The following is a 21096-nucleotide window of genomic DNA, read 5'->3' as shown; positions in this document are numbered from 1 at the left end:
GGAATTAGAATCCTATGAAGGGACAGAAAGGGGGATACATACAGACTGATACATATCAATGCCCCAGGAAGACCGCCCATTAGTTCTGGCTGACCTGGTTCTGATTCTCACAGATTATTCAGGTTTGTCTCCAGTCTGATGAGCTACATAAGCTGACATCTGTCTACCTCTCAAAACTTAATTATAATGTTTTCTCAGTTTCTCATTAAACTCCAGTCATCCCAGCCTCCTCTCTCTTCATTAAATGTTCCAAGTTCTTTCCCTCCAAGGCCTTTACCATGTCACTCCTTCTGGTAAGCAATTCCTGCAGTCCTACCTATAACTGGTTCCTTCTCACCTTTTGTAAAGTAGCTCAAATATTACTGCTTCAGAGAGGTCTCTTTTTATACTATCTAGAGCCACCATCACTCTGTTATTCTCTATAACATAGGGTCAGCACATTATGGCCCTCAGGCTAAATTGCACTCACTGCCTGTTTTCGTAAACAAAATTTTATTGGAATGCAGCCACACTCACTTTTTAATATTGCCTATGGCTGCTTTCACCCTGCAATGACCAAGGGGAGTAGCAGACACAGTGAGAATATGTCTTGCAATGCCTAGAATCTTTGCTACCTGGCCCTTTAAAGAAAAAGTTTGCTGACCCTGCTTCATAATAGGATTGTTTATTTCCTTATACATCTTATCACCATCTGCAATTATCTTGATCATATTTTAGTTGATTAATATCTGCCTCTACTCAACACTGTAGGAGTGAGGAAAGTAGGTGGCTTGCCTGCTTTTAATCCAATACCTGCTGAGAGCAGAACTCAACAAATATTTGTGGAATAGATGAGTGAATAAAATGGGTATATCTCATCAACAAGTACTCAACAAGTACTAGCCACGCCACCTCTAGTATTCAATATACATGACAGTGAAGTGTTCTTCTCACATTCTTCTCTAAGGCCAACCTGCTTGTGCAGCACCCGTTCTTGTTTTCTAGCCATAGTTTATGCATCAGGAATGAACTCACCCTTGGTTCAGTGGATTGCCCTAGGAGTGGACATCCAACAAGCAGACCAGCCAGAACGCTATGACCATGGGTAGAAAGGTGAACTGGACCACATGATTTATTAGCTAAGTTTTTCAAGACTGAAACTGGAAATGTAGCTCAGGAGTTGGATTTGTCTCTGTTGAGAGATACCTGAATCAGACTGAATTTCTCGGTCTTCAGGCATTCTTACATTAAACCCACTTTGTACTTGGGTTAGTGTGAGTTATATCTGTTACGTGCATCCAAAGCAAAAAAATGAAATCTAAGTTAGAGTGAGCAAAAATTACATAAATAAATAAACATATAATAACTCTCTCACAGAAGAACAGAATATGTGCTTTAAGATTTAACTAAAGCATCCCTTGAAGACACGTGTGGCAAGTGTGGGCAACCCAGGGCAACAGTAAAACCACTGTCCAGTTCAACATGCCCTTACGAAGAACAGACTGTCTTTCTGAAGTGATTGGTACTAATCAATTTCTTAAAGGTACAATGCCTTGTCACTGATGTGACTCATGACAGGAAAATCTTCTGGGCATGCTTAGAGTAGTGTTTTTGTTTCATCACTACAGAAATAAAATTACCTGACCATCTTATTTCTTTTCAGTAAAGAAGTAAAAAGAAGTGTGGTTTTGTTACTTTATTTTTCTGGGAGTTGCCTTTACTACTGTTAATGTCAAAGATTAAATGAGTATGACCATAAAATAAAATTCACTCAATAAAAATATATTAATTAAGCACTCAATTTGTGTCCTATTTTCTTCTTGTCTCTAGAGATTTATCAGTTAATAACACTTTCATAAATATATGTGATCATGGGTGTTAAATGGGGTCATATACAACTCATATATGGGAACATTAAGAGATACTTAGATATTCTGGAAAAACATAAATTACAGAACACTTAAAGTTAACAATAAATTGTCATTTATCCCTGACCATGAACACTAGATATCCTGGAAAACAATTAAGAGAAGAAATTTGTCACATCTTACTCAAACTTTCACTAAAAATAAGCCAAAACGAAATTCTGTTCTACTTCCCACTCTCTATTACTAAGAAAATATCTTCTAAATATTTTATATATTATCCTGTGAGAGAGAACAGAATTTTGTCACTGTTACATTAAAAATGTTTTCCATTTTCTAAGTTTTTTCATTGCATATAGCTTGCTTTTATTTCAGATTTTTTCTTCATATCAAATATATGTCTCTGTGTTTTTTCCTAGTTATTTTAGATTTTTCCCTATTTCTTGCAGAACCCTGCTGATTATTTCACCAACTTTCTTTGTTTTCTTTTGTTTATGTACTCTTGGACATCTACTGCTTTGATCGCCTTCTTTTCATCATTTGTGTAATCTTTCCTTTATTTTTCCCAAATTAATCCAAATAACTAATTTATCTATTTAAGATTGTTTAAACACACTCCCCACTGATGTGCAGTCAAATTAATGAGACGAAGGAAAGAAAAAGAAGACAAAAAATTCAATTTAGCCTTGTTATACTGAAACAAATGCTCATCTAGATTTTGTTCAGATATAGTCCTTCAAAGAAAAATAATTTCTTTCTTGGTACTAAATTACAATCATGTATAACAGTGAAAACATCACAACAAAGTATTTCTAAATCTATAACATAATTGTGAGGTGAAACCAGAGGCTTAAAAAATAGACCATGAATCAACTTTGAACAACAGTCATCATAAAACCACAAAACTCCATCTTCTTGTCTGCATCTGAAACCCACCTGATTCTAACACCGTGATTTGTCAGTTGTAGACTGTAATGCTGATATGGATAAACTTTCATATACGTGCACATAAGCCCATTAAAAGAGGTGTTCAAATGAACAGACAGCGCAAACTCCCTTTTTGAATGTGTGACTCATGAACTGAGTCTTAACCTTGGAGTTACCTGGAAAAAGAAGGAGAGTAAACATTAAGTGGGAGGAAATAGGGATGTGAGATGAAGATAGACTCAGTGAGAAGTAATTAGTTCAGTAAGGATGGAGAATATGGTCTCCAACTAGAGTGGCAGGAATTCCAGGAATCAGATGATGAAAATCCTCATGAGCCACCCAGAGGGGATGGGTTCCATCCCGGAGGAAGGGGGTCTGTTTAAGTGTTTTAAATAGTGGTGAGTCATTTTTTTTTAAAGTAATGGGAACAAAAGACATTCATCGTCTAGTTAGAAGGTTGACGAAATGGTTCGATTAAAGGCAAAGAGGAAGAGTGACGTTCTGAACTAAGCAGCAGAGGAAAGGGGTGTGCAGGCTCTTTGCAGGGCTTGCAAGTATTTGGCTGTGGAGGATGAGGGATGACTCCAGGCACCTACCTTTCTGCCTGCTCATGCACTCTTTCTTTTGATATTTGTTTTAATATTCTGAAAGTGTTTATTTCAACCAGTATATTTATTTTATCTGTTTAATTAATTATTATGACAAGGACTGCTATGGACCTTTTGTTAGTCTTCTACTTGCCCATGGAGGAACCATTTGTTAATGAGAATCTATTGCTTTTTTTTTTTTTACTTTATTTTATAACAGTGATACTCTCTATGCATCCTCATTGTCAAACCTGACTGTACTGGCCATCTACTTTAAATGTATGCCATGAGAATTAAATTCAAAAAAATAAAAGAAGAACAGTAGGAGCAAATACAATGAAGACTAAATCACATTTAAACATCTGTCTAGAATTCATTTTAACATATATTCAAGGTGTTCTCCACCCCTCAACGCATGAGGTTGAATTTAACCTTATATATGACGGGAAGGAGAGGCCTGACTAGCATCACGCAACAGGTGAAGGTAACAGCTGAGGGATCCAGGTATTAGTTTTCCTACTTCTAAATAGTGAAGAGTGTGAATTGGGAAACAGAGAGGAAAATAAATGCTTGAATGTCCTTGGATATGTATCTATGAGGTGGTTGTCAAGGGTTTGGTTTTTCTGTATGCAAGTCTTGATAGATAGATGATAGATAGATAGATAGATAGATAGATAGATAGATAGATGATAGATAAATAGATGATAGGTAGATGATAGATAGATAGATGATAGATAGATGATAGATAGATAGATAGATGATAGATGATAGATAGATATAGATAGATAGATAGATGATAGATGATAGATAGATAGATAGATGACAGATAGCTAGCTAGCTAGCTAGATAGATAGATGATAGATAGGTAGATAATAGATAGATAGATGGAAGATAAATAGACGGAAGAGAAATATAGAAAATACATTTTCTATAAAAATATCACTACTTTTATCACTAAATTATTTTTAGAAACTAGATTGTCAATAAGTTCTTCAATTTGTTTCAAATGTCCATCTCATTTTCTCATTTTCTACATTGCCTTGAGAAACTTTTTCTCTGTATCCATAACCAACTGCATCTAAATGATTTCCTGCATTCATCATATTAAAAAAAGTATTTTAAGCATACATGAATATATTTATACATGAATATACTTATAATATATTTATATCTCATTAATTTGATCTTCGTCTAATTTAATTAATGTTAGGAGGAGCATGAATGGTTCCCCATTATCCCTTTTACATTTATTAAATTTCCCTTAGGAAAAAAGTAACAGTAGGGTTAATATGAATTTATTATTTTTTATTACACTGCACATTTCCAATGCCTTAAATGAGAATCTAGATGTTCTTTAAAATACACAGAATGTGAAATATTTTTCAAACATAAATTTCCTCTTGACATGCTAGGTAGTGAACAGAATTATTTCCTATTACAATAGTGAAAAAATCTTTATTGCAGGTCCTGAAATAGGAAACATAGCTCATGGTCCTACTGTCTAAAAAAGGTCACAGTTGGCTGACTGTATAACATCTCAATTATTAGTTCTTGGCAAATTTCTCTCGAGGGTACTATTCTGAGGTTGTGAATGTCTACATCTTGAGTACTGTGGCATTGAACAGAGATTTTACATGAAGTTTCTCTGAATCAATAAAACATCAATGCTTAAAATTGACTTAGAGAACCACAAGATTTTACTGATGTTATTAGCAGTCAAACATTTAATGATGACCTATGTATAAGACTTCATGTTAGGTAATATATACAATTATTAAAACTGGTGACCTTTTTTCTCAACCATATTCATTCCATGATTCCAGACCCAAATATTCAACTCTCTCCTATCTCCATATGTTTCTCTTGCCTATATGACAAAGCTCAAAATTCCCAATTCTGAACTCATTAATATACCCCTTGAAACTTATGCTGTGGCATCAAGTTTCCAAGTGATCATTCCCAATCAGGACATTTATCTTCCTTTGGCAATAGATCATTTATTTGGGGGAAACAGCATATACACACATATAAAGCTCCTAAGCATAAAATGTGAATTGCAGTACAAGGAAACAACAGTAAACTCTTTCTAAAGGGGTGGTGTGCATATCACCAATGGTCTGTGAAAGACATTAGGTGAAACATAGTCTGATATTTCATTTTATTTCAGGTGCTATGCTCTCATTGTGAGTGTACACTATCTCTAGGAAGGGCTGTTGAGAAATATCAAAACTAGAAATATTTTTACATTTGTGACTCCCTCGATCTCTGTTCCAGCCAAGAAAACACAAGTAACAAACCGCTGTGGGTTTCAAACCCATTCTAATAGAAACCTCCTTCTCATCAGTTCCAGGGCCCTCCCATAGGCATCATTTTGACCTCACTAACTTCCATAGCCTTGGCCCCCAACTCAGGTACTCTGATCACCTTTCCTACTGCATTTATGTTCTTAAATATTTCAGGACTTTCCAGGCCTCAAAAACCGTCAATGGATCCCCACTGCACACACGATACTGGTGTTTGTGTCATTCTACAATTTGGAAATGGCCTTTCATTTCTGCATTGTCTTCTGCCATAACCTCGCGCATCCTATATTCTGCCACACTGGACTCCACTCTTCTTCCTGAATATTCCCGACATTTGGTACCACTTTGCTTTTGCTCCCTCATCCTCGAAGTGCCATCTTCTCTCTGTGTCTATTGAGATCTGACTTAACTATCACACCCGGTTTAGGTCTCATCTTCCACGAGTGTTTTCGAAGTCTCTCCTGTGGCATTCTCCAGAACTGCGCTCATCACTTTATGAGAGTGTCTTTCTCTTTGCATTATATTTGCTGATAACACCTTCTCAACTAAGTTGTAATTTTAGGCAAGGGCCCTGGATTATTCTCATTTGTATTTCCCATAGTTCGTACTGAATACTGGATGAATATATGAATGAATGAATGAATGAAAGATTGCATTGTTATTGAGTATAGTGGAGGGCACACAAGCACTTGAGAAAACCCTGAGCCAATTTATACTTTTGGAAATTGTGTGATGTAGCATTTGGGAAATAAACGGTCAAATTACAGGCTAAATTGATAAATTCTAGACTACATTGATAATAGTAAAACTGTGGTCAGAAACAGAGTTATGAAATACTCTGAAATATCCTAACTCTCTTAAATATGGAAACTTCTAATTTCTACAGTGAGGAAGAGGTTGCATTCTGGAATTAATGGAGATGGATAGATACAATTCCAGAATATTTCTCTAGCAGTTTCCTGCAGAACCTGACAGGCATCACAGTGGATTTGCTCACTAGGACTGGGGTTTCGTTAAGGCAAACGACTAGCTTCTACTGCACCACACATTACCTGAGTTGGGGTTAGGATAGCCCAGTCTGTCAAGGGCAATGAACATCACTGAGTATCTGTCTACTGAGATGAGGGCACTGTGCCAGGCAGAGGAATCTGGTGGCAAACAAGACAGGCTCTCACAATCCCATCTTATAAATGCTGTAATAAGGCTGAGATTTCAGAGAGTTAGTACAGGATTTCTGGAGGAAGTGACATCTCAGATAAGAGCTAAAAGGTTAGGAGTTAGTCATATTAATGAGCAGCAAATAATATAACAGATGAAAGAACAGTAAGAATGGGGGCCCGTGGCTGAAAAGGTGAACAAAATACTTTAGACAAACAGAAAATAATTCAGTGTCTGCTGGAGTGGGATGGAGATGAGTGAAAAAGAAAACTAGGGCCTCCCTGGTGGCGCAGTGGTTGAGAGTCCGCCTGCCGATGCAGGGGATACGGGTTCGTGCCCCGGTCTGGGAGGATCCCATATGCCGCGGAGCGGCTGGGCCCGTGAGCCATGGCCGCTGGGCCTGCGCATCTGGAGCCTGTGCTCCGCAACGGGAGAGGCCACAACAGTGAGAGGCCCGCATACCGCAAAAAAAGAAAAAAAAAAAAAAAAAAAGAAAACTAGAGCAGTGAGCAGGGCTGAGAATTGGCAGAACTTGTGATACAGTATCACAGACAGTATCTGAAGACACTTAAATTCACTGGGAATTTACTAAGGGGACTATGGGAGTGGGTTGCACTATGGGAGTGGATTGCAGGAAGAGCTGTGGGAAGATCAGAAGTGGGCATTACTATCAGAGACGGGGTGCAGAAGTCAAGTTGGCCTATGACAGTAACAGTGGTAGGGGATAGAAAGAAGTTAATAGAGTTAAGGATAACAAAGCATTTAGACGCAAGCCGACTTGGCTATCAATTTGCATGTTGACGGTAGAGAAAAGCAAGTGGGTCAAAGGTGAGGTTCAGATTTTGTCATAAACAAATTTCTGTCTGGACTTGTAGAGAATTTGGGTCAGAAAGGAAAAAAGATAACCTTCATCATTTTAATTCACTAATGTGTTGGGGGTTATTTGTTATTGCAGTATAGCAGAGACTCTTGTAACTGATCAAGCCATGAGAATTACATATATACATATAGTATGTTTATATATATATGTATATCTCCTCACACACCCCTTCACCCATAATTGTTCCTAAGTAGCTGCAGCAGGCATTGCTGGAAAATCACAACAAGAATGGTACTGCTACTGAATTTCTGAGTTGGACTACACACGGAAAGGAAGACTGAGGATTTAGAAAACCAAGAGGCAGTTTAAATCTCTTCCTCATGTGGAGCAGCATAAGGTCCTGGAGGGCAAGGAAGTGACTGGAAGTAGGTAGATGGTCTTTTGGGTTTCTGGAGATAACTCATTAATAAAAGGCTGCTTCCTCTGGTGAATGGAAAAACAAAACAAAGCAAATCAGCTAGGTTTCTAGCTATGTATGTATAAGGCATATATAAATAACCTTATATACAAGTCAGTACATGAATGGGATATAAGTATATATACATATTAAGGATATGTATTACATATTTATAATATGTATTTATAATATGGAGGATATATTGTATTTATACATAGTAATACTACTATAGGTTGTGGTTGCCTCAAAGCAGGTGGGCGGCAGGGTGGACTGTCCAGCCCTTACAGATACATCAGAGACCCGCCCTACTGGCCAGATTTCTCTGCAGCAGCAAAGTCACCTGGGTGTACATATTTATATTCTTGGTCATCTTGGGATACCTCTAATTTCACTGTATGTAGGTATTTTTCCTTGGAATTCGTTAACTGTTTGCTCTGGACATGTGGAAAGATCTTTGTTAATAAAATTGATTCTGCCGGGAAATCTTTTCACCTCTGACCTGTCTCAGGTGTGTTCTTCCACTTCTTCATAGGGTTCTGAGCCTCATCAGGATGAGGGCTTCCTCCTGTCAAGGCTCCAATGTCACTGAAGTGCATGGGAGAATATTACAGTATGTATATAATATATTATCAGTGTATAAATATTATATAACAATAGTATATAAATTATACAAATGTTATTATTATATTGACATGTACACACTGTAATATTTAAAATAGATAACCAACAAGGACTTATTGTATAGCACAGGGAACTCTGATCAATACTCTGTAATAACCTAAATGGGAAAAGAATTTGAATAAGAATAGATACATGTATATGTATAACTGAATTACTTTGCTGTACACCTGAAACTAATACAACATTGTTAATCAACTATACTCCAATATAAAATAAAAATTTTAAAAAAAGAAAAAAAGTTACATGTTTTCTTAAAATAAATAAGTAATAAGAACTGAAAGAATACTGATCCACATGTGAATTTGAAGGTAGGCTTGTCCTCCATATAAACCATGATTTCACCTTAATCCATGTGAGATGACAAAGCTTATGTGTGTGTGTGTGTATTTCCAGAAAAATGAAGTTACTAGGGTCCCTGTTAATTTATGCATAGAGGTGTGGATCCAGAGACAGACTGTGGAGGGAAAATGCCACTCTGTCCATTTCCAGAGTGAAAGTAGTGGCTTCGATGCCCAACTTTGACCTGGATAAGGAATTACAACCAGGATTTTCCTTGCATTTTACTTCTATGAAAAAACTATAAGCTATTTTTGGCTCTCATTTGCAAATAAAATATTATGTTCTAACACTGCCAAAAATGAATCTTTCTGAAAGCTATAGCATAATCTTAAGGAGCATCAACAACCAGTTTTCTTGTCAAATGAAGTGAAATTAAGCTGAAAAAAAAGATCATTACTTCTAAGGAAAGTAATGAGAAATGCAGCAGGCTAATAGTGTCACTGCCCCGTGCTCTACTGTCAAGGGGACGTCATTCATTGACCTTTTCCTCCTACGAGATATGGAACATGCCTCCCCTGCTATCCTGGGCTGCCTCACTAGTGAGAGAAGGGAATCTCACTGAATATTTCATGGCAATCTGACTTTCCTTTAGGGCTTGGGCCTATTTTTCTTCTGGCTTATTTACAGCTTGTGCTGGTGCTAAAATATGTTATGGTTGGACATGTAATAGGTAGTCTGTCCCGTCTCCTGGCAGTTTGATAAAATGAGTTCAATTTTCTTACTGGTTCCTCTCTAGAGACAGGCAGAATAATTGGTACCCAAAGACTAGTTCAGTCATGCTAATGCTTAAAAAATGAGAATAAATAGTGATAGAAACATATTTACTGTGTAGATATAAAATGTTAGAACACATCATCATCTCATTTAATGAAAATTTGGAAATTTAACATACTTTTCCACTGTTAGATAATGAAAAAAAAACAAAGAAAAAATTCTACACACACAACTAACAGTAAGATATATTAAAGATTCGTATGGATTTTTCCTAATATGGCAGAGTTTCAAGGCAAAGAAATAAAAAAGACCCATATGGTGCTGAAGATGGAAGGTCGAATTCCTAAGTTATCATTTAAAAGATAAGCTATGTGAGGCCCATGGGAGCTTTATCCCCTTTAACCACATATATGTGAGTGGTTATTATAGTGTGGTTTTGTCAAGGGAACTTAGCAACGAGATAAAATAACAGCTGTATATTTTGTAGAAAAGTTTGCTTAGGAAGGCAGTTGCCATGGGAACGCCTGGCAATAGAGATTTGATTTTGTGTCGTATGAAAGTGATGAGTTTACTTTGTCTAAATTATTCTCCTTGCACTGGCAACTTCTGGAGGAAAAAAAGAAACTAAACAGTCTTTTCCAGACATTTGCATATTAAAAAACAATCCACTTCATTTTTGAATAGACGTGGAGAAGACGTTATTGAGAAACTTCTTCACCAAATGAATCACGTACTTATACCAACAATTACGTATTGTGTCCATTTACTGTATTTCAAAAGAGCTCAGACTGCCTGTTTTGCACTGCAGCTCTGCTTCACTCAAACGACTCACATTCAATTATGTCTTCAGAAATGTGCCTAAAATAGTTGCAGCTGGGAGATATATAAAAAAAATCTTATGAATGAGCAAAAACGAAGTGAATTATACTCCATGGGGAAGTCTCTCAATGAAAAATCTGGTAAACAGGCTCTTGGAAAAAAAAAAAAAAGGGAAACAGATGCTGACTGATAAGAATTTGCTTATTTTAACAGGGAGACACGAGCCTGTATGTACTGGAGCTCCAATGAGGATTTGGTGAGATGTTCTCTCTCTGCAGGTGGCAGGGTTTCAGTGAACTGAAATATCTGGATCAAAAGATGAAATGCACTTCACCTCTGAGACTTGCAGCATGCATTTCAAATGGAGGAATTCAAGATGGCATGGAGCTGTGGGCACCTACAGAGTATGAATTTCCTGCATAGCCCTGGGAAGTCTATCTTCCAAAGCCAAGTTCACATATCACCAAGGAGGGAACAAAAGGCAAGTTTACACACCCTCCCTAATCCTCCCTTCCCCCTCAGCTTCCACATCAGGCCTTACAGAGAAAACCTATTTATTTTGCACATGACCTGACAAAGTTGGAGCAGATCTGACATATCTAAGGATTATCTATCAGGTCCTGCGTTGAGGGAAGGATCATCTCCCAACCAAGACCCAAAATCTTTTCTTTTCAGGTAGGCTCAGAAAGGCTGTGGAAAGACAAAAGGAGAAGGAGCAGATACTTTTTTTTAAGTCAAGTCACTCACTACAAGGACTAAGAAACTTACGGCATCTGACCTTAATTATTTTAGCGCAATCTACCTTCCGGGATGTGACTGTTTTCAAAAGCAGTAGGGCCTTACTCTTGCTGTCTGAGCTTGGTTTTTTTTTTCTGAGATTGGAAGAATGACCCACGCATTTATCCCTTGACCTTTCTTTACTCTTGACTAAGTCGAAAATCTGGGGGAAGAATACAGGGAACTCCCTGAATTCATCTGGTGGAAGCTGAGTCCTGATGTTTTTCAGGGCTGCTTTGACAATGTAAGGTCATTTTATAGGAAAGTGCATCCTATTTTGACCCGGGGTGTTAGCCTGATGGTGTAATGCTTCTGGCCTATCTCTGAGGAGCTCTGAACCAGCCAGCCGAGGAGATGAGAATGGAACTTTCAGAATAATTACAACAGTGAACATTTATTTCACATGCATTACATGTCTAACACTGTGATTTCCAAGCATTACTTCATTATATCTTCGAAATGACACTGGGTGGTCAGTACAATTACTGTTTCCACATTAGAGGCAGGGAGGCCGTGCAACCTGCCCAAGTTCTCCAAGTGGATTCATTTAGAACTGTGGCTGGGTCAGGCTGACTCACTCTAGAAGTGGAGTCCTGAGACAGTTACTACACTGCAAGGTGCCCTCACCTCCCATGGCTGGGAAGTCACCGAGCCTCGTCCACCTCCTCCTGCCTAAGAAGACGGAAGCTGTGGTGGACAGCCAGAGACTTCTGGAGCTTATCACAGCTCACTGTCCAATCCACATTTTCTCATACACGTCTTATTTAATTTTACTGTTGATCTGGAACCTACTCAGCTGTCTGAAAATGTCTTGAAAGTCCTAATGCATTCATGATGCTGACTTAATTTGACCGTTGACAACCTCGTTTTAAAATTGTTCCCATTTAAGGTCCTTAATATATATTTGAAATAAAATTAGGGGCATATAAAAATGGAATATAGGGCCTACAATAATATAATCATAGAAATTAAAGTTTAACCAGAGTCCCCTTAGTTTCAGAAAGTTTGTCTATGGATATGGGTATGGTAACAAGCTATTATCTTCACTTCAGACTTGAAAAGATACATTTATCCTGGAGTAGAAATCATACAATCTACACACGGAAGGGATGCTCTGCTGATGCTTGGGAAGCCCAGAGTTTTGCCAGGTTCAGTAATAGAAAGGTCTTCCATGAAGAACCTTCCAAAAACAGCTCTTGCTTTGAATACACAGCTCAAATGCAAGGCTAAAAGTCAAAGGATCTGGATGGATGACTCTGTGATTTTATGAATTGGGGGATCTGCAAATCTATTTCAACAACTCAAGGTACTATATTATGACACTTTTTTTCATTTCCTCTTAATTAATAGGTTTTTAGTCAAACCTGAAAATAGTTTGACACTTCCAGAAATCCAATATTGTTTCTTAATACTGTACTAAAGTTAAAAAATTCTAACTTAAATTCTAATGTACTGAAATATTTGCTCCAATTTGAAATAAAAAATATATAAATGAGAATATATGTAGAGTACTGATTTTAGCAAAAATAGGTAGCATTATTTTAAAGAACGTTCTTTTTTCTCATTTATTTTGTTATTTTGTTATCACCTTACTTCCCCACTTCACTGAGTATAAAAAAAAGAAAGGAAATTAGCAGAAGACTTAGTAGGATTTCAAAGTCCATGAGGAGAGAGGAAACAGGTGCTGATTTTGGAAGTTGTATCCATTCGTGATGGCAAGCACACCCAGTAAAGGCATGTAACTTTTCTGTGTAGAAACAGCACCGACAGAAACATCACAGAAGTATTAGTACCAGTGTGACACCTGCTTAGGTGCTATTGCATGAGACCCATTCTGCTCTGAATCTGCTTTCTAATACAGTGGAGAAGAGTTGTCCCTATAAATACTTTAAATGTATTTTCCTGTTGAAAGCATGGTATGTACTTCAAAAACCTCACTCACAATTGAGCAAGTCATCCTTGTACAAGGGTCTTTTTAGAAATCATGCCAGGCTTACTTCACGAGGGGGCAGCTGAACTCTGGAATGAATTACAAAGACTGTCAGGAAGGTACATGCTGTAATTTTAGGAAACTCAGATCTCTAGCTCTGCTTGTCAAATCCAGACCAGTTCTGACATTTATTATATTCCAAGCCTATATATATATATATATATATATATATATATATAACACTATATATAACTATATATATATACACACAAAAGTTCAATCCAGATGTTGCTTTCTCTTGGGATGGAGAGGAATGGAAAGACAAAATTGACTGTGCTTTGTGGTATGAATTTCCGGGTCATCAAATCCAACATTTGGTCTCTTGCAGATTTTTGAGGGGGTACCATATATATACTCAAATAAGCATTGAAATTAACTTTGACTTTGAAGAAATGTGGAATTGGAGATGTTCTGTCCTGATAGGAATCTACTTTTAATACAAATAAAGCTTTGGGTATGCTATTAAATTGGTGTTTTAGTTAATCAGATGTGTTTCCATAATTATTAATGTTGTTTTTCATCATAATTATAACAAGCAATTGCTGGATTACTTGCCCACTCCCCTCCCCCAATCCTTTTACTGAGAACTGACCCCTCTGAAAACCCACGTGGTCACATGGGTGACTCCCAGCACGTGTAATGGTCTTGTATTTTGGCTGCACTGAACTGACTTAGACTAGGCTAATCACAGCTCATTCCCAAGGACTTTAGAACTGGGCTAAGAGACCAATGCAATTTCTTTCTCAAGGTTGTATCCTTACCATGCTGGAAGCTTTTGGCAGCCTTAAGTGAGACAGGGGAAGCCAGCTGCAGAGAGAAGAATGAAGCAGACATACAGAGGTTGTCTTTGTTAAGACCCTTCATTCCAGACAGGTCTCTGAAATCACTCAAAGCATCTGCTCTTCGGGTTTCCTTTTTTCTCCTCCAACTGTTTCATTCTGAAAATAAATAAATATGCTTAAAAAAAAACTTGCAAGTAAAATGCAAAAGGGTTCTGTGTACAAAGAATTATCATAGAATCATGAGTGCAAATGACCATTAGAATAATCAATAAGTAATCCCACGTTTTAAATTATCCTCAAAAAACTCACATCCGTCACAATGAACGGCACAGAAACTAATGTTCAGGAAAGCAAATTTATAAGCAACTAAAACATCTGAATAGCTTCAAAGTAATTCAAAACATGACATAAATACACCAACATGGGAGAAGCTGGAAAAGGCTCAAGGGATTTATTCTCTCAAAGCACTAATAGCTTTAGAAAATTGAGTAACACATTTCTGATGGGCTAAGCAACGTCTTCATCAAATAATTTTTGCTGTCTAATAGTGACTGTGAAATAGTATTTGGTGGTAAGTAAGAATGAAAACGTGCATTTGTCTTGAAAGGTTTTATCACGCTTACCCCAAGCTATGGAAAATTGCTAACTTACTATAATCTGAATCACCTATTTTAAGCACCACAGTTTTTTTTCCTATTATCTACGACAGACTGTAGCATTCCTCTGATGCTCACAACACTTCTAAATGTATTAATATTCTTTTTGGTATCTCTCTTCCAAGGTTCATTTGAGCTTTGCATGTTAAAGCTTTAATACAAGATGTTCTTAAGGAACAAGAATTACACAGATATTATATCAAGATTTCTGTTAAGTAACTTCTAACAGAATAGTCAATCTTTTTATCATCTTTCAACATGGAATAAATACCTAATAAATGTCTTTCCTTTATCAGACAGCTCTGACCTAGACATCTCCAGACTTTTTAAAATACAAAGTCAAGATATGTAATAATACCACTTCAGGTTAGTTGCCTTGGAATGACATAAATCACCTTCCCTTTTTTAATTAAAAGTTTTGATAAACAAAAATTTCCACTGTTTTTGTAAATTTTTCTTTTGTTTATCTAATAAAATAACTTTAGTTTATCTTTTTTTGTCTAGATAATTTGTGGCTTGGAAATAATTTTAAATGTAAAGTTATTTGCAAGGCTACAGCAAAGAATCTCTTTTTTTCCCCCTGAATCATTTGGAAATAAGTTGCCAACATAATGTCCCATCCCACTTAAACACTTTAGTGGGTATTTCTTACAAACAAGGACATTCTTCTACATAACCAAAATACATCAAAATCAGGAAATTAACATTACACGTTATCACCACCTAATCTAGAGACCCATCCAAGTTTTGCCAACTGTTCCAATATCCCCTGGGAATGTAGAAGATCCAATTCAGATGACATGCTGCATTAAATTGCCCTATCTCTTTAGTCTCTTTCTGTGTGAAATATTTCTTAGACTTTCTTTGTCTTTCATGACCTTGAAACTTTTTAAAATTACAGTTGTTTTCACAAATCTTGAATTACAAGGCTCTACTGGAATTGTGAAAGAAAGTTACCTTCTCCCTTACTGCTTTCCTTCTTTCTTCTTCCTGCTTCCAGAATGAAAAAAATATATATACAATAATTTTAGATTAAAATATTTAAATGTTATCTCAATTTTCTACCAAATAGGAAGAAAACTCACACAAGGACATATAATAGAAATACGCATTTGTAAAATGGCAATTTGGAATTGAAAATTCTCAAGGAAATCATGTCAGCCCTAAAATCCTTCAGGACAGGAGTGCACACTGGATTTCCCTATGACCAGAGAACCTCAGGCCTTGGCATCCCCTCATTGTCGAAACTGACATGAAACCAAAAACAATGAGACATGATCTGTTTCAATTATCACCAAACATTCCTATTCTCATCCTCTTCAAAATTGTCATGAGACTCAGAACTGCTTAAACTGCCATGAGAAGAAAAATTTGTTCATAATTTCATTGGTTCCAGCTTCTATACTCAGCAGAATGTATTGTGTGTACCATTTTTAAAAGATGTAGACATTTATTTAAAATATTATAGCTATTATAAACGTTTTCACATCCAATTGGGTAGTTTTACAAAGTATTAACGGTATGGATGAATTAGATTTTGAATATCTGGAAATAACATGTTGAAAAGAGAAAAATCTCTTTAGAAGACAAGGATGGTTATGAAAGATCTGATGTTTGGGATTTGCTTTAAAATACTGAGTAACTTGGGCTTCCCTGGTGGCGCAGTGGTTGAGAGTCTGCCTGCCAATGCAGGGGACATGGGTTCGTGCCCCAGTCCGGGAAGATTCCACATGCCACGGAGCCGCTAGGCCCGTGAGCCATGGCCACTGAGCCTGCGCGTCTGGAGCCTGTGCTCTGCAACGGGAGAGGCCACAACAGTGAGAGGTCCGCGTATGGCAAAAAAAAAAAAAAAAAAAAAAAAACTGAGTAACTCAAACGCATTAGGATGGTTATTATTTAAAAAAACAAGACATAAAACAAGTGTTAGTGAGAATGCGGTGAAATTGGAACCCTTGTATTATTGGCAGGAATGTAAATATGGTGCAACCATTATGGAAAACAATAGGGTAGTTCTCAGAAATTATAAATAGAATTACTATATGATCCAGCCACCCCACTAGTCTTGAGAGTAGCCACACAATATTGCATTCCCACCGGCAATGAATTTGAGTTCTTTTTGCTCCACACCTTTGCCAGCATTTGCTGTTTGTCAGTATTTTGGATTTTGGCCATTCTAATAGTTATGTAGTGTTATCTCTTTGTTGTTTTAATTTTCAGTTCCTTGATGATATATGATGTGGAGCATCTTTTCAAGTGCTTATTTGCCATCTGTATATCTTCCTTGTTGAGGTGACTACTCAGTTCTTTTGCCCACTTTTAATCCTTTTTTTTTTTCTTACTGTTGAGTTTTAAGAGTTCTTTTTATATTTTGGGTAAAAGTACTTTATCAGATGTGGCTTTTGCAAATATTTTCTCCCAGTTTGTGGCTTGTCTTCTTACTAGTTTTTTTAAATAAACAAATTTAACATATTATGCTAACTTAATACTAAAAAAGGGCCATAAGCACTAAAATTAAATCAATCTTATGGTACTGCTGATATTTTCTAAGTATGTACTTTTGCTTCTTCTGATAACATGAGTTAAAAATTAAAGTGCATTTCTGAATTTTTTTTCATTCTACATTTGTGGAATTAGACTAAACCTGTAAACAATGATCACAGGTGGTTTATTAACAGACAATCGTTGATGAGTACTCACTTGTCCCAGTTCTCTGGAATCTGCCATTGGGTCCCCCTTCCCTGGCTTACCTTCTATTCAACTGAAAGACACAGAACAGAATAGGTATCTCATTGCCTTTATTTAATTAAATTAATTAATTTATTTATTTAATTTATTTATTTTGCGGTACGCAGGCCTCTCACTGTTGTGGCCTCTCCCGTTGCGGAGCACTGGCTCCAGACGCGCAGGCTCAGAGGCCATGGCTTGCGGGCCTAGCCGCTCCGTGGCATGTGGGATCTTCCTGGACCAGGGCACGAACCCACGTCCCCTGCATCGGCAGGCGGACTCTCAACCACTGCGCCACCAGGGAAGCCCTCATTGCCTTTATTTTAACTTGAGAGACCAGATCTGCGAAGAGGTCATTTCATTTGAATCATGTAGTGTAAAGGATGTGGATTAAAGAGAATTTTCAGTTTAATATTTTACTTGGCTTTCAACGCACTAACCACAGGAAAGGGAAGAAACATTATTCAGTCTCTTCAGTCTAAATGGAATGTTAGGAATTCCTAACTATTCCTATGGGTCTGTCTAAATACAACAGTAATAATTACTTAGTCATCTAACCAGTCAATTCAGTTAGACAACTTGCTTAACTTTTTTTTCTTCTGATAGGATGGGATAATTGCCTGTATTACTTCCATCCATTGTAGTAGCATTACCATGACCTTCCCTGAAGAAGTTAATAAACCTGCATTTGCAAGTATTTTCTTTTTTTGTTTGTTTTGTTTTGCTTTGGGAGTTATGGATATTTGCCTATTTTGTATTTCACCAATGAGCCAAATGGTGAATTGCATTGTTTCCATTTTCTAACCCATGAGTTTAGCCAGTCCATGTAATGCAGTATTTCATTGTATAAAAGAGCAATTTGGATCATTTTATGGTAGGTTTATGGTGGTAGAATTAGTAAATGGCATTATGGGAAAGCAAAATGCTACTTAGAGAAATCTCAATGTCCGGGGTGGGGGATGGGACGGGTGTCTAGAATTTTGTGGAGGGAACTAGATGGACAGGAGCAGCCAGCTGATATGTATTTAAGTTTTAGGCTTCTCGTTCATTGTTTGAAAACGTTATGCTTACACTGATAAGAAAATAATTAAGATAAGGCTTCCTGAAATAGAGATATTTTCAAATTCTCCTCCAGACTCATGACATAACTCCTAAAACCTCTGTTGTACTTCAGGTTAATTTAGATTTGTGATGTCCAGGGAAGAGTTCAGTAGTCACCTGTAAAGCATCAGTTTAAAGGGAAGGACTTGACAGGAGACATACAATTAACTGGGAGTCCAATTCTCCAGTCTCCACAGTTATGAAAAAGAAGAGGTGCTCCCCTTTCATCACTGATTTGTTGGTAAGGACTGATTATTACTTTGTATTTTAACTTAATGGTTTTGCAAGAAATTCTCTTTCCTATTTCTTTATTTTATAGCACCGTGAATATATTATAAACAAAGAAAACTATGGTAAAAATTCATTGCTGAATTTATTTATTTAAGATTTTTTTTTGATGTGGACCACTTTTTAAAGTCTTTATTGAATTTGGTACAATATTACTTCTGTTTTATGTTTTGGATTTTTGGCCCTGAGGCATGTGGAATCTTAGCTCCCCAACCAGGGATCGAACACGCACCCCCTGCATTGGAAGGCGAAGTCTTAACCACTGGACCGCCAGAGAAGTCCCCATTGCTGAATTTAAGTCATCACACAGGAAAGAAAGATTTGATCTTTTGCTCAGTAAGAGGGAATTTGTAGAACTGAGAATCTGGGAGATACTGAGAAGCAGATTTAATAGACACAACACGTTTTGAGGGAAATAGAATGAGAAAAAAATACCCTGAGGCTACCGATGCCTATTAAGAAGTGGATCAAAGGAAATAAATGATTATATCCTTAAAAATAAATTTCTACCTGCATAATGAAAATAGTAAATATCATACTTCACGGGAGAAACTGAAAAAAAAAGATGAGTATTGAATAGCAATTTACCTCATCATAACTAGGATCTTAATAGCTGGCAATTAGTATTATATACAGAAAAAGTCATCATAATCTAACAAATTTGGTATTTGGCCAAGAAGAAAGTGAATTATAAAGAAATAATTGTAGCTGAAACTTTTATCTTCAACAATAAGCAGAAATGTTGCATAAGGAGTTGTACACAGCCAAAAAGATATGAATAATTTTTCATTTAAAAAGGGGAAAAATGTATTAGTCTCAATGTTTTATCCATAAATAGCATTCTCTCAAAATAGATTGTGTTCTGTTCACTAATGGAGAGGACAAAGAAATACCTGCAAATATAAAATTTGAAAAGCAAAAGAGTTTAAGTATTGGAAAATAAAATGAAACAAATCAGGCAAAGTAAATTATTTTGAATTGAGAAGTACTATTCTACTAAAATACATTGAGCCATAATCCAAGGCAGAATATCTTGAGATACTCCCTCATTTTTACAGTGATCAGCTAGGAGCAGATAATAATGGATTTGAAGACAATCATACTCACAGGGATAGAGCTTTATTGACTACATGTATTCCAGAGGTACTGTGCTGGGGAATGTGGACATAGATAAAACTTGGAACCTTCAAGATCTTTCTGCAGCAGGTGCCAGTCTCCCCAGTCCATTCTCAAGGAGACAGATCATGGATATTAAATAACTTGTCTAAATTCACACAGCCAGTAAATATGTCAAAATGAACACTAAATAGAAATTGAATTATGATCTGGCAAACCTTAGGAATTGACTGAAATGACCCCGAAGCCATTAGCAAGAACTATTTTGTGTATATGCACAGACAACATCCATTTACAATCAGTAATATCATGTTATTTATTTTCCTAAATAGTCTGCTTACCTTAAAAGTTCTGTGATTAATTTCAAATAAATTTTCCAGTCCAGGTATGGCTACATGGCCTTTTATCCTACCTGCTGTAATATGATCAATCTCCAAACTATTGCTCTGGCGTCTAAAAATTGTAGCACTAATAGGCATATTGCCAACAGAAAGTACAGAAACAGAGATCTAGGAATCAGAACAGACTAGGGAAGTCAGTTTTTCATCCCTCCAAGCAGATGTTTACTTCTCTTCACTGAAGCTCTTCTAGTCACTGTTTAAACTCCCCTCATAGCAAGAAATACACCTCCATCAGTGCATGAAGTATTCCTTCCATTTCCTAAGAAATATATTTTTTAAAAACAAAAACCAAAACCCCAAAATACTAATTCAAAGAGATACATGCACCCCAATGTTCACAGCAACATTATTTACATTAGCCAAGATATGGAAGCAACCTAAGTGTCTATCAACAGATGAATGGATAAAGAAGCTACACACACACACACACACACACACAGAGAGAGAGAGAGAGAGAGAGAGAGAGAGAGAGAGAGAGACAATGGAATATTACTCAGCCATAAAAAAGAATGAAATTTTGCGATTTGCAACAACATGGATGGACTTGGAGGGCATTATGCTAAGTGAAATATGTCAGACAGAGAAAGACAAATACTGTATGATATCATTTAT

General features: G+C 36.7%; 1 pseudogene; it reads right to left on the bottom strand.

Annotated features, from left to right (window-relative positions):
* Window positions 1–20562, bottom strand: part of LOC132488207 (eukaryotic translation initiation factor 2A-like) — a 110362-nt pseudogene extending 89800 nt beyond the window's left edge.
* Window positions 20563–21096: the final 534 nt, after the last annotated feature.

This window comes from Mesoplodon densirostris, chromosome 4 (genome assembly GCF_025265405.1).
Source record: "Mesoplodon densirostris isolate mMesDen1 chromosome 4, mMesDen1 primary haplotype, whole genome shotgun sequence".
NCBI classification, from domain to species: Eukaryota; Metazoa; Chordata; class Mammalia; order Artiodactyla; family Ziphiidae; genus Mesoplodon; species Mesoplodon densirostris.
This window is presented reverse-complemented; position numbering and strand designations above follow the sequence as displayed.